Consider the following 12126-nt stretch of genomic DNA (forward strand, 5'->3'; position numbering starts at 1 on the left):
AATTATTGATCAAAAGGTAAATAAACCTTTTTGGATGACATATTTCCAATGGCAACACAAACACAGGCATACAGATAGAATGATACGTATACCTCACTGAAGTTTCAAACAACAATTTTGTTAAATACTAATTACATTTTGTTACTATGACTAAATTGCTGTAAGTTCTATACTTTTTAATCTGTCATATATTACTCAATTTTCTTTTAGATGCAGGCCTGCATGACAAAATTAGAAAGTGGTTTTATTTTCCTACAACGTTCAATTCTGTTTGCTTTAACTCAGTGCCTCATCAATGGGACCTGCTCCAGATTTACCAGTCAAATTCTGTATGCAACTATTACAGACCCTAACACATGACAATCGGCCATTTTTGAGATGGGGCCAATGACTGGAGTTTTAAAAACTGCTCATATCACATTACAAATTATATTCCATCGCCATTTGTAAAGAAGGGATAAATAATTACATTTACTTGACAGCTGTCACAAACACACCACACTCGCAACCACAAAGAACCCCCGTCTTCCTTCTCTGAATGCCTCCAGCTCTCAAATAGCAACACTCTGGAGCAGCTGTTGAGCCATAGGAGGTCATTAGTTAATTTTTTCACACCTACTCTATTTAACACCCTGTGGTGTGCATGCACACACACACACGCAAAGGAAAACATTTGCAAGCAGTGAAGGCTTAGAAATGTACAACAGCTTTCTATCTAAGCTGGGTGGGGGGGAGCATGAGAGAGTAAACAGACTGGGGGATAGGATCTAATGATATCTCTTGGCTCCATGGCTGTGCTGTGACTCATTACACTTAAAATAGTGCAAACAATACCAGATGCAAGTTTGATCATGAAGTTGAGTGTCTCATTGTCTATCTTAACTTTTTCCCACAGCTGAAATTTGAATTTCAGATAAAAGATATGATATGGAAGTTTGCCTGCGGGAGGTAAAGTGGAATGGGATACAGTAGTAATGAGAAGGATGGGGAATGTGATAGCTGACTTTAAACCTCATGAATGAAATCATAAAAATGTATTGGTTCAAATTCTTCATTTAGCTTTCATGTTCCAGCATTGCATCGTTATCTTATGGTTTGCAGTTTTCTGTCTCGCATCATTTAGTTGTGTTCACAGCAATGTTGTGCTCTCTCCACGTTCTCTACGACTGTGAGCTTGCACGTCTCACTCTTGTTTACGTTCAACATCAGTGATATTGCAATTTAAAGCCAATCTGCTTTTGTGCTCTATTTAACCGCCTCAAATAAAGTGTAAAATAAGCACAGGTCCAGACAGTTTGTCTTTCAGAGCAGCGTTAACAGAGACAGGAAGTGGAGGTGCCTGGCTCAAGAATGTCTCTGCTCTCAGGTCCCACCCAGAGGAAATGCCTGTCCGGCCTGTTAGAGTCTGCACGGGTGAAAAAGAAGTCTCCTGTTAGTGGAGTTCTGGTTAAGGATGGAAGGAGATTGAATGATGAGGAGAGCGTCCCTTGGCGAGGGATAGTTTAGATAAGCAGATGCTTGATGGTTTTCAGAGGCGTTCTAGTGATCTGGTTGGGTCAGGGGTTACAATCCGGAGAGGCTGAAGACTAAACAGTGAACACACATTCCTGAATTCTAAATTAATCATTTTATGGAGGAGGTGTGAGAAGGAAAACACTGATAGGACCATTAAGTGCCTTTCCATTATCTAATTATCTTAAGCTGTGTGGTTGCGTTCAGTTCTGGCTTACTGTGCGCCTGTGTTTTATGAGTGCTGGTCCAGCCGTTCCTTCTCCTCTTTGTCTGTCATTACACTGTGCTGCAAATATTTTCCACTGCAGCCTAAAGCCACTGATCTAATTATACAACTTTTTAAAGACTACCAGATACTTTTGTTTCTCTCAGTATCTTTCCCAAATCATATGTAAGTGCTTCTGAAAAGCCAATTGAAGAGCTCTCCCTGGACTAAGTTTTCATCAGCTTGCCAAAGTAAAGTTGGAAAGAAGTGTCAAACAGTTACAATGAAGACATTGTTTTTGTGTTAGACATCAGTGAATCGGAGGGAAAATCAGTGGAGCAGCAGCATGTACGCAGAATACTTTGCATGAATTTTCTATGTTATATTTTGTGGTGGATTTAAAAAAAAAAAGACTTCTTCAGGTTCGTATACCTGCAGATAATCTGAGGAAGGTTTCCTTTCTTTGATTTTTGTTCTGTACCTGCTAACCCACAAATGGAAATCTTGTGCCTTTTTTGCATTTGCTCCGTTATTTTATTCTCCTTAAATTTACCCAGCAGGCATTGGATATGCTCTGTAAAACCAAGCTCCCTCAGTGGATAGCTCCTTTCGCCCAGGTGCATGGGTTTGGGGGCAACTTTCATGTCATAAAACCAATCCAGTAAAATTTATGCTACTGATTTAAAAAGGTTCAAGAATATGACAAATGTCATAATAATGATTACATAATATACCAAGGTACTATGCAATTTACACATTGATTTCATAGCTTGCAGTAGAACAACCTTTAGCATCAATAAGTTGAAAGTTGAAGCTTGTGATAGTTTTCTGTGTCACATTTATCAGTTTCACATTGTTGTGGAAGAATTTTAGTCTGTTCTTCTTGAGAAGTTCATTGTGTTTGGTGGAGATTCGGTTAAACACACCTCTCATAAGGTAACTCCACAGCATTTCAGTCAGGTTATGCTCTGGGCTTTCACTCGGCCATGGCAACAACTTGACTCTTTGGGACATTACCTTCACATTTGACTCTAGGAGAAGATCATGGTTGGTTCAGTGAATGCAAGGTGCTCAGGTCCTGTAGCTGCAAAGTCCAAATTATCACCTCTTCACCACCGTGCTTGACAGTTGGCATGAAGTGTTTATGGTAGACAGTTGCAGCTGTGTTGAGTTTTCATGCATTAAGGCCAAATATATCCATTTTGGTCTCATCTATATAAAGAACATTGTGGAAACCTAAGCTATGCTGCCATGTTCGTCTCAGAGAGAAACACATCTGAATCCTACAGACCAGCAAACTGGCACAATGTCTTCCTTTAAAGAGGTACTACTTTCCATGAGCAACTGCATCAAAGCATCAATTGCATCTGGATTTAAAATAAAGAAAATAACTATGGGATGCAAATGACACAGGGTCTATGGTCTGTCTGGGGACGCCACAAACCTCCAGACTTCAGATTCTGTGGTGATGGTACTCTATTCTCACTGTCTACAACAAAGAGTCCTGACTTATCATAGGAATCGAGATATTAAGTCCTATTAGATTCTTTTGAGTATTGCAGTCACAGTATTTTATTTCACACACTTTAGCTGCAAGGGCTTGGATTGTTTTGTGTTTTCTTCAGTGTGTGATTTTTATTACTTTAAAAAGGGGTTTCAGTGGGATCACAGGAAGGAATGCATTGACTGCAGTGTGCCGAGACAGAAGGCGATCCACGCTGAGGAATACCAGTACAGTGAAAACACTGGGAGAGAGAAATGAAAGCGAGAGGACTGTATGCGTGGCTCTTCTGTTGCAGTGTGGCTTGGGTTGCAGGCTGTGCCAAGCTCTCTATCCATCTCTCTATGCCCACAGTCTTACTCCATCTGCCAGTAGTTCCCAAAGAACTTGCCACACACATACACACACTACACACACACACAAAATCCTCTGTACTGCCGTGCACACAAGTTCCTACAAGTTTTAGAACTCACACAAACACACACACAGAAGAAATAAGAGCTGAAGGGCAGGGTGGAGTCCAGTCTGCTTTCTCAGCAAATCCTTTATTTTTGCACCTCAGCAGCAGCACAGGCATCATAAGTTACCTTCAAGATATGGCATTTCATTCCCTACTGTGAAAAAAAAGAAAGTAACCCTATGGGTCCTTGCATGCTATGTGTATTTTAGTAGATCCCTGCATGGTCAAACTGTGTGGGTTTCTTGTGGCATGAGTGAGAGTGTTGTAATGAGTGAGCAGCTGTCTGAGACTGAGTGGATGTGACTATAAACAGAAGAGCTGAAGAGGAAGGTTTATGACCTGTGGGCGCTGTGAAAACTCTGGAAAGAGCAGAAAAAATTGCTCCTCGCCTCTCCAGCGAGGTCACAGATATATAACGTAGTAGAAGACCTACTGTGGTTCTTCCCCTCATTCCTTGGATTTGTCCTTCTCCTCTCCCCCCCTTCGACCCCTTTCTTCCAGTTGGCTCAGGGTGAGGAATGCTACCCAGTGGTGGCTGGGCAGTGGGCCATGAGGAGACAGGCAATCACACAAGCAGGGTAAGAAAACGATGCGAAAAAGAAAAGGGCCCCAAACCAGAGCTGAGCTGGGAAAAGACTGAAAGTCACTGTAACAGTCGTACTTCTTCTTATCCGCTGTTGTTTCTGTGAGCTGATTAAGAAATGTAGTCCTAACTAAAATATCAGCGGCAACTGTCTACCATTCTTCACAGAGTCATCCCACAACTGCGCTTGGCTCCAGCTTTAAAACGGTGGAGAGCGGCTCTTTGACCTCTTTACGGACCTCTTTTTAACTTGGGGCGATCGTGGCTCAAGAGTTGGGAGTTCGCCTTGTAATTGGAAGGTTGCCGGTTTGAGCCCTGGCTTGGACAGTCTCAGTCGTTGTGTCCTTGGACAAGACACTTGACCCGTTGCCTACTGGTGGTGGTCAGAGGGCCTGGTGGCGCCAGTGTCCGGCAGCCTCGTCTCTGTCAGTGCGCCCCAGGGTGGCTGTGGCTACAATGTAGCTTGCCATCACCAGTGTGTGAATGGGTGGATGACTGGATGTGTAAAGCGCTTTGGGGTCCTTAGGGGACTAGTAAAGCGCTATATAAATACAGGCCATTTACCATTTGTTCAGTACAGCAGTGCAACACTGGTAACAGTCACCTTCACCTACAGAAAGTCCTCCTGGCTCACAAATGCCCTTTTACTCAATGCTTGCAAGTACTAGCTTGACCTTTTAATGCAACAGCTGCTGTGCTCAGTGTTATAGCATCATGCATTATCCCTAGTGGCAACAAATTACATTTAAAGGCATATGTGAAGAATTCAAGTGGCAGCCACCAGAGCTTAAAAATGAAGTCATAAGAGAAAATCGGCAGTTCCACTTGAAGCAGGCTCTGAATCCTCACACACTCCCATGATGACTCTACAGTACAAAAATACATGTTTACTGCCTTACACCAAAACTGCTTTGCTTGTGAGATCTTGTTTCTGTCTCCTTCCTAATATTTAAGGTTGTTGAAAGGAACAAGTAAGGGCTGCTAGCTTAATTGGTCAGCTGACCAGTTTTACCTTGCAGCTACTGTCAACCTCCAGCAAATGGTCCGAGAATGCACATTTTCCCCTAGTGCCACTGGGTCGCTGTTCAGTCTCTAGGCCCTCTAGATTTTATTTTTTGCAGTAAGTGAAATATAAATATTTTTCATATAAGGTCTACAGTCTGTGGATGTACCTTGCTAATCAGGCTAGTTAGCATTAGCTGTTAACTTAGAGGTCTACGCTTCCTGCTTGTCCAAAGAAAAACAACAAGTCAAAATGCCAGAACAGCAGACTTCAGAAAGATAGCGTATAAATCAATGGGTCATGCTGTGGTGGTTACATAAACCCTTTAAAAACAGTCTCTGGGAGAATTCCTGACTTTAGCACTAATCAGCTGTGGTATCAAATTAGACCGACAACTGTCATCATCATGTCAACGCAGCTATTTGTACTAATTTTGAAGCAACAGGCTTTTCCACTTGTTAGCTTGAAAACATCACATACTGTTATTTTTCACATTTAAATCCAAGCAATAACCATCACCCCCAATGTGACAAAATACAGCTCTCGCTCTTACTCACATGAAAGCAGTAAAACCCCTTTCTTCCTCATCACATTGAAATAGAAACCTCAATCAACAGCTATTTTCACACTTGTAACCTGACCACTTGCATTTACACGTTGTCATTTAAATGCCACTAGGGCAAACATACTGAGAAATAATTACAGTGAGTTGCAGACAGACGCCGGCACCCGGTGCAGTCCAGCTTAGATAACCACTTAGCAATCTGTCCAAACACTCCTGGAGCATGTTTTTGGTTAGCATGACTGGGATTTTGTTCATGCTTTAGATCAGAGGCACGCCTGATGTGTTTGTGTGTGAGTGAAGGCAGCGCACACAGGTTCAGTCTTCTAGGTCAATCATCCATATGCAAAGACCACAGAGGTCACACACTGACATTTCTCACAGCACAAAGACATATGAGCCTTTGTTCTGATCTCCTATCGGGGCCTTGTACATCACTGACCAGTGGATTAACTGAGTAAACATTTAGTACAGTTTATATAAGCGTCTGTGTTGTCACACCTTTAGATTCACAGGCTTTGACAAAAGAATCCACACTCAACTGCATGTACACACACACACATGCACACATGCACAGAAAACTGCGTTACTCTGGCACGTATTTGTGGTCTGTAAATAGCCGCCCTTCTCCTGTATCTTCCCCTTCCTTTGAGTCTTTTGAGAGTCTATGTGAAGCCACACATCATCCAGCTTCAGGGCTCGGCTCTCCCCGATAACCTGAAAGGTGACATTGCTGTGGTCACAGCCTGACATTTGGACATGGCAGTCGGAAAAACCCATCTGTGTGTATGTCTGTGACTGAGCAGAATAAAGGAAGATGTGTGGAAAGTTTAAAACAATGTATTATCAGCACTATTTCCCTGGTTTGAAGAGGAGACAAGAGTACTGGGAGGCTCGGTGTATGGTAAACACAGAGGTGGCAAAGGCAAAGAAAAAGTTTTGTAGTGAGTTTTCTGTGAGGACATTAGAAGGGGATAAAGACTTGAATCATTGCCTAGACCCAAAGAATGAGCTGGGAAGGATGTGCAGCAGGTTGGAGGATGGAAACATAGTAACAACTAAAGGGAGTCTGTTGAAAAAGTGGAAGGAGTACTCTGGGTAGCTCATGAATGGAGACAATGAAAGCAAGAAGAGGACATGTAGAGGAAAGTTAGTGAACCAGGAAGTGCAGAGGACTAGTGAGGAGGAAGTGAGGGCAGTTATGAAGTGAATGAAGAGTGGAAAGGTTGTTGGTCAACTTAATATACCTGTGGAGGTATGGTAAAGCTAACTGGCCATAACATAGAACAATACAATTACTGGAACAAGTTGTAGGTTAAGAAATGATGATCAGTGAGCAGCAGCGTGGCTCCATGCTGAGAAAAGGCATGACAGATGTGAGATTGAGAGTATTGATGGAGAAGTATTGAAAATGTAAGGAGAAGTTTCACTGTCTTTGTGGATCTAGAAAAAACAGATAATAGGTTGCCAAAAGAGGAACTGTGGAGGCTGGCAGAGAAGTATTTGAGGGTTGTGTAGGACACGTACGAGGACAGGGAGGCAGAGATGGAGGGTGGGACTATATCAGGGATCGGCTCTGAGTCACTTCTTGTTTACAGTGGTGATGGACAAGCTGTCAGACAAGGTCAGGACTATAATGTTTTCAGATGACATTGTGATTAGTAGTGAGAGTAAGGAGCAGGTGGAAGAGTCTGAAGGGTTGGCGGTATGGTGGAGGGAAGAGGGATGAAACTCAGCAAAAGCAAGATTGAACACATGTGCGTGAAGGAGAGGAGCAGCCAGGCAGGAGGAAAAGTGGAAAACCACAGAGAAGATTCATGGATGTAGTGAAGGAGGGGATGTAGGGTGAGCTGAAGATAGATGATCCACTATAGGCTCCACGGTGACAACCTCTAAAAGGATCGGCCAAAAGAAAATGAACAGTAAAGACTCCTCTTTCATGTGGAGTAATGTATGAGTCCATCATGTTTAGACCTTCGTCCATAATGTAGTCATGTCAGACACACTCTTTCTGTGATCACGGGAGTCTCACCCACCTGCTGTTCAAATCTTTTGTTTGCATGAGACAGCCAACCAGAAGAGGAGGGTGGCCTTAAAGATCAGCCTGTTTCAAACAGTAAATGAGCTGAGGCTCCGCAACAATAAAGTCTACAATAAGTTACGGTTCTATCTGTTGTTATTTTGTATTTTTGGTTGTCTTCTTTTTTTAAAGATTGATGTAACTTCTGTTTTTTCTGGTTCAGAAACAGGAAGATAACATTTTGAACCCTGCCTTCGTGGCACCGTTCAGTTAATTGTTTCTCCAGCTGGCTAAACAGAATTACTACAAAGATGTGACGCTCCAACATGCAGTGTTCAAAGGTCAGCAACCAAGCTATGAATGAAGATTAGGCTTGACCATAGAGACATAAAAAATAGCTTTTAGTTACATAGCCACGTCTAAAAAGAATATAAGAGACCCTCCCATATCAAAGGAGAAGTATACCAGTATGTATGGTTCATATTCGTTGTTATCTTGAAATTCCTGAATAGAAAGACATTTTCTGTCATCTCTTAAGAGGTAGCTGTTTGGTTGAGGTTTAGTTTGGTTCAGAATGCAGGTGAAATTTGAAATTACTTAAAGACTCAAAGATTGTTACATCTTCAGAAAATATTCTGTCCCCGCTTAAAAACTGGACATGGAACATGACAGTCTTTGTGAGGGCAACTTTGAGTTTGTGTATGCATGCGTACGTCTTAGTGTGGTTTCCTGTTTTAGACTGTACTGACATAAAGCGTGGTCTCACAATAGCCCATTGTCCCGTCTCCCCTCCACGCTTCCTGTCAGCGCAGAATTCACGGAAATAAGGACACAGTGCAAACAAACAGCAGCGGCTACAGATCTCCACCCACTCTAGGGTCCTCCAGGAGGAACCCGTCCTCGACTCAGGGGGTGGGTGGTAGCGTTCCTGCCAGGAAGCTAATCAGCGTCGCATCCCACTTTGACGAATGCAAGAGAGCCACATTTACAGTGTGCATATGTGCGCGCTTGGATACGTGTGAATGTTGACTGATGAGGAATGGAGCAGGAGGTGGTGAAGGGTGGAGGGTGGAGTAGAGAAAGAAGAGTTGGGGTATGAAAAACGAAACCAGGAATTGTGGGGATTTCCAACAGAGGCCTCTATGGTTTGTAGTATATCAAACAGTGTGATTACACTTAGAGCGAGCTGGTTTTCTTTGGTGGGAAAGTAGACTTTGCACATTTTTGGGGGTTTGGGTGCATTGTGAAGACATGACTGCTCTCTTTTTCAAAAAGTAAATGTCAGTTTTTTATTAGACGTCTGAGAAAATCATTATGTTGCGGCTCAGTTTCACAGTCATGGATTATGGGTAAATTCTTTGGTCATCTTCACTGTCTTTTCCTTGAAGTCTGGGACTAGGATTCATCTGTGAGGCTGAGTTTCCCAAAAAGTGCAAGTAAAATGATAATAATACCACTCTGATAAAAAGCGAATAGCTTAAATAAGAAGCTCACAGTCTGCTAGCTTAACTACCTTGGCTCTGGCTGCATTCAACATATCGGCCTGCCAGCTCACTTCATGCTCAGCAATTTAAATTTTATATCTGATTTCATACACACAAAAGCCGCAGTGTTAAAATTACAAATTTAAATGTGCCTTACTATTTCTTGGCCACTGTGTTTAGGTGGTTGTATAGATTAAACAAGAATGCTGATGTTAATGTTAGTCAGCTCCAGGATAGTGAGGTCAGCCGTAGCTGATTTTGTTAAACGGTGCGGTCGGTCTTACCTTCATTTAAACACAACCAAGGCAAAATATATAATCACTGATTACAAGAAAATGTATTCAAATGAGGACAAAAGAAGAAAAAGATTTTCACACGACATTAGCCGAGAAATAGTGGGATTGCTAAAGAAACTTTCTATGGTATATATCTACGGTTAGAGAGACATATTATAAGGTTAGAGATAAAGTATAGAAAATGGGGAGAATATCTAGACCTCATAATATCATATCACACCAACAGGGCACTTCACTCTCAGACTGGAGGCTTAATTGTGGTACCTAGGATATTTAAAAGTAGAATCGGAGGATCTCTTCTGTAGAACCAGCTCCCTGTTTGGATTCAGGAGACCGACTCGCTCTACTTTCAAGATTAGTCTAAAAACTCTATTTTTGATAAAGCTAGGGCTGGATCAGGTAATCTTGAACCCTCCCTTAGTTACAGTGCAATGGGCTTGGCTGGAGCAGTCTAGGCCTGAATCACTGTTTGGGTGTCATTCACATCTTTTCACTCTGTGTTTATGCACCACTCTGCATTTAGTCATTACTTATTATTAAACTCAGGCTCTCTTTCACAGTTTCGCCCTGTCTTCCGTCCAAATCCAACCAGATATGGCACACGGCTGCGTCTCCCTGAGCCTGATCACGCTGGAGGTTTCTTCCTGTTAAATGGGAGTTTTTCCTTCCCACTTTTGCCAAGTGCTTGCTCATAAGGGTTTATCTGATTGTTGGAGTTTTTTCTCTATTATTGTCAGAAGAATGTTTTGATGTAATGCTACAAAATAAAATACATTTTCCGTAAATACTCAAAGCAGGAGCTTGGATCTCATCTGCTCGTATATTTGTGGGTATCTATGCATTAATGTGTATATAATGTACATGAGGATATATGTATATAATACTGTAATTTCTTCTATTTGCTTTTGTTTTATTATGGCTGAATTCTAATTTAAGTTAAAAAAAATTAATAGTGATGAAGCTTGTCTGACTGCTGCCAAGGAAGATTGCTGATGACTTGTTGGGCTGTTGAAAGGAGCTGTCTTCTGTTCTGATGTCCTGTATTTGGCTTAAAAAAATACTAAAAATTCTTAACACAGAAAATGAAATCTACACAGACAGAGTAGATCATGACCATTAAGGGACAGACAGTCGATGGTATTCAGCCTTATAAATATGGAACATTTATTGATTCAAATCTGACCTTTGCAGCAAACTGTCTATCATGGATATGTGTCTGTAAAGAACAGATACTCACTAACTCAGTCTATTTGTTAAATGGTCTAATAGACTGATTGTTGAGCCACAGCTGAACCCATCATCCCTGTACGCCAGACAGTCACACTGGCTGGCTGCTTTGATTTTACTTGACAGCTCGGTTCTAGTCCCAAAGTGCACAACAACAAGGCTTAAAAATAGCTTTGTTCCAGCAGTCATTAGTCAAAAGAGTCCGATTGTTATTTATCTCTTCATTATGATGCATTGTGTTTATCTGTTGTCTGTGTTTGTTTAGAACTTTATTGATCTTATTCTGTTCCACAGGGCAGCAGCTCAGTTCACTCACAGTCTGAAAAAAGCCATTTAGAGCAGTCTGAATGCCCCCCGGCTCACAGGGTTACTTTTAAACATCCTGACCTCATTATATAAAACACTGTGAGCATCAACCATTGTAACAGCACATATATGACAGAAAAGCATAACAGCTGATAGGTATTTATAAGTCTTTTGTGAGCTGATGTTTTCTTGCATAATCTGAAAAGGTGTTAAGTGCCAGACTGGCCCCACACACACATGTATACAAAACATAGACTCACAACCACATGAGCGCACAGGGAAAAACACACCCGTGCTGCCAAATCCACAGACACGCCAGCGAGTATAGAGATCCAATCAGGAAACAGTCTTGATGAAAACAAGACATTTGGGATTGTTTCCACTAAAATAGCAAGAAGGTCCCTGAACACATCATTCAGACAGAGTCATGGAGAGAGAGAGAAAGAGAGAAAGGGAGAGAGAGAGAGCACCTGTGTCCACTGCAGACTCCCCAGACAGACGTTTGGTTCCAGACTCCTGAAAAACACAGTAGCTGCTGTTATTCTAAGAGTCAAATTAGCGGACTGGACGCTAAAAGTTGGAGAGCCCTAATTTAAACCAGTCTGGCTGCTGTGGAGTAGAGAAAGGATTTACTAACTAGTGCTCAATGCCGACTGCAAAGTGCACCAGTGCAATAAAAAGAGTTATTGCTTAGACTGAGAATTTAAAGCGAATTAAGTTCGGCTTTGATTGAAAGTGAGAGTTCGAATCATAGCGAGCAGTGTCTTCTGGCAACAGGCCACTCAAAAATCAGGGTTAAGCTTTACTTTCCTTCTACGTTAGCAGTGTCCAGATGCTTTTTTGAGGTCTACCTTTATGGGTCAAGCAGCGGCAAAGTAATAAGATGACCCAAAACAAAGCCATTCCTGTAAGCACACTCATAATAAAAGCAGTACATATTTCTGTAATGTTGCGGCACATTTTGGGA

Source organism: Copadichromis virginalis, linkage group LG8 (genome assembly GCF_057382275.1).
Source record: "Copadichromis virginalis isolate Kocher_CV1m ecotype Utaka linkage group LG8, C_Virginalis_male_GT1.1, whole genome shotgun sequence".
NCBI lineage: Eukaryota > Metazoa > Chordata > Actinopteri > Cichliformes > Cichlidae > Copadichromis > Copadichromis virginalis.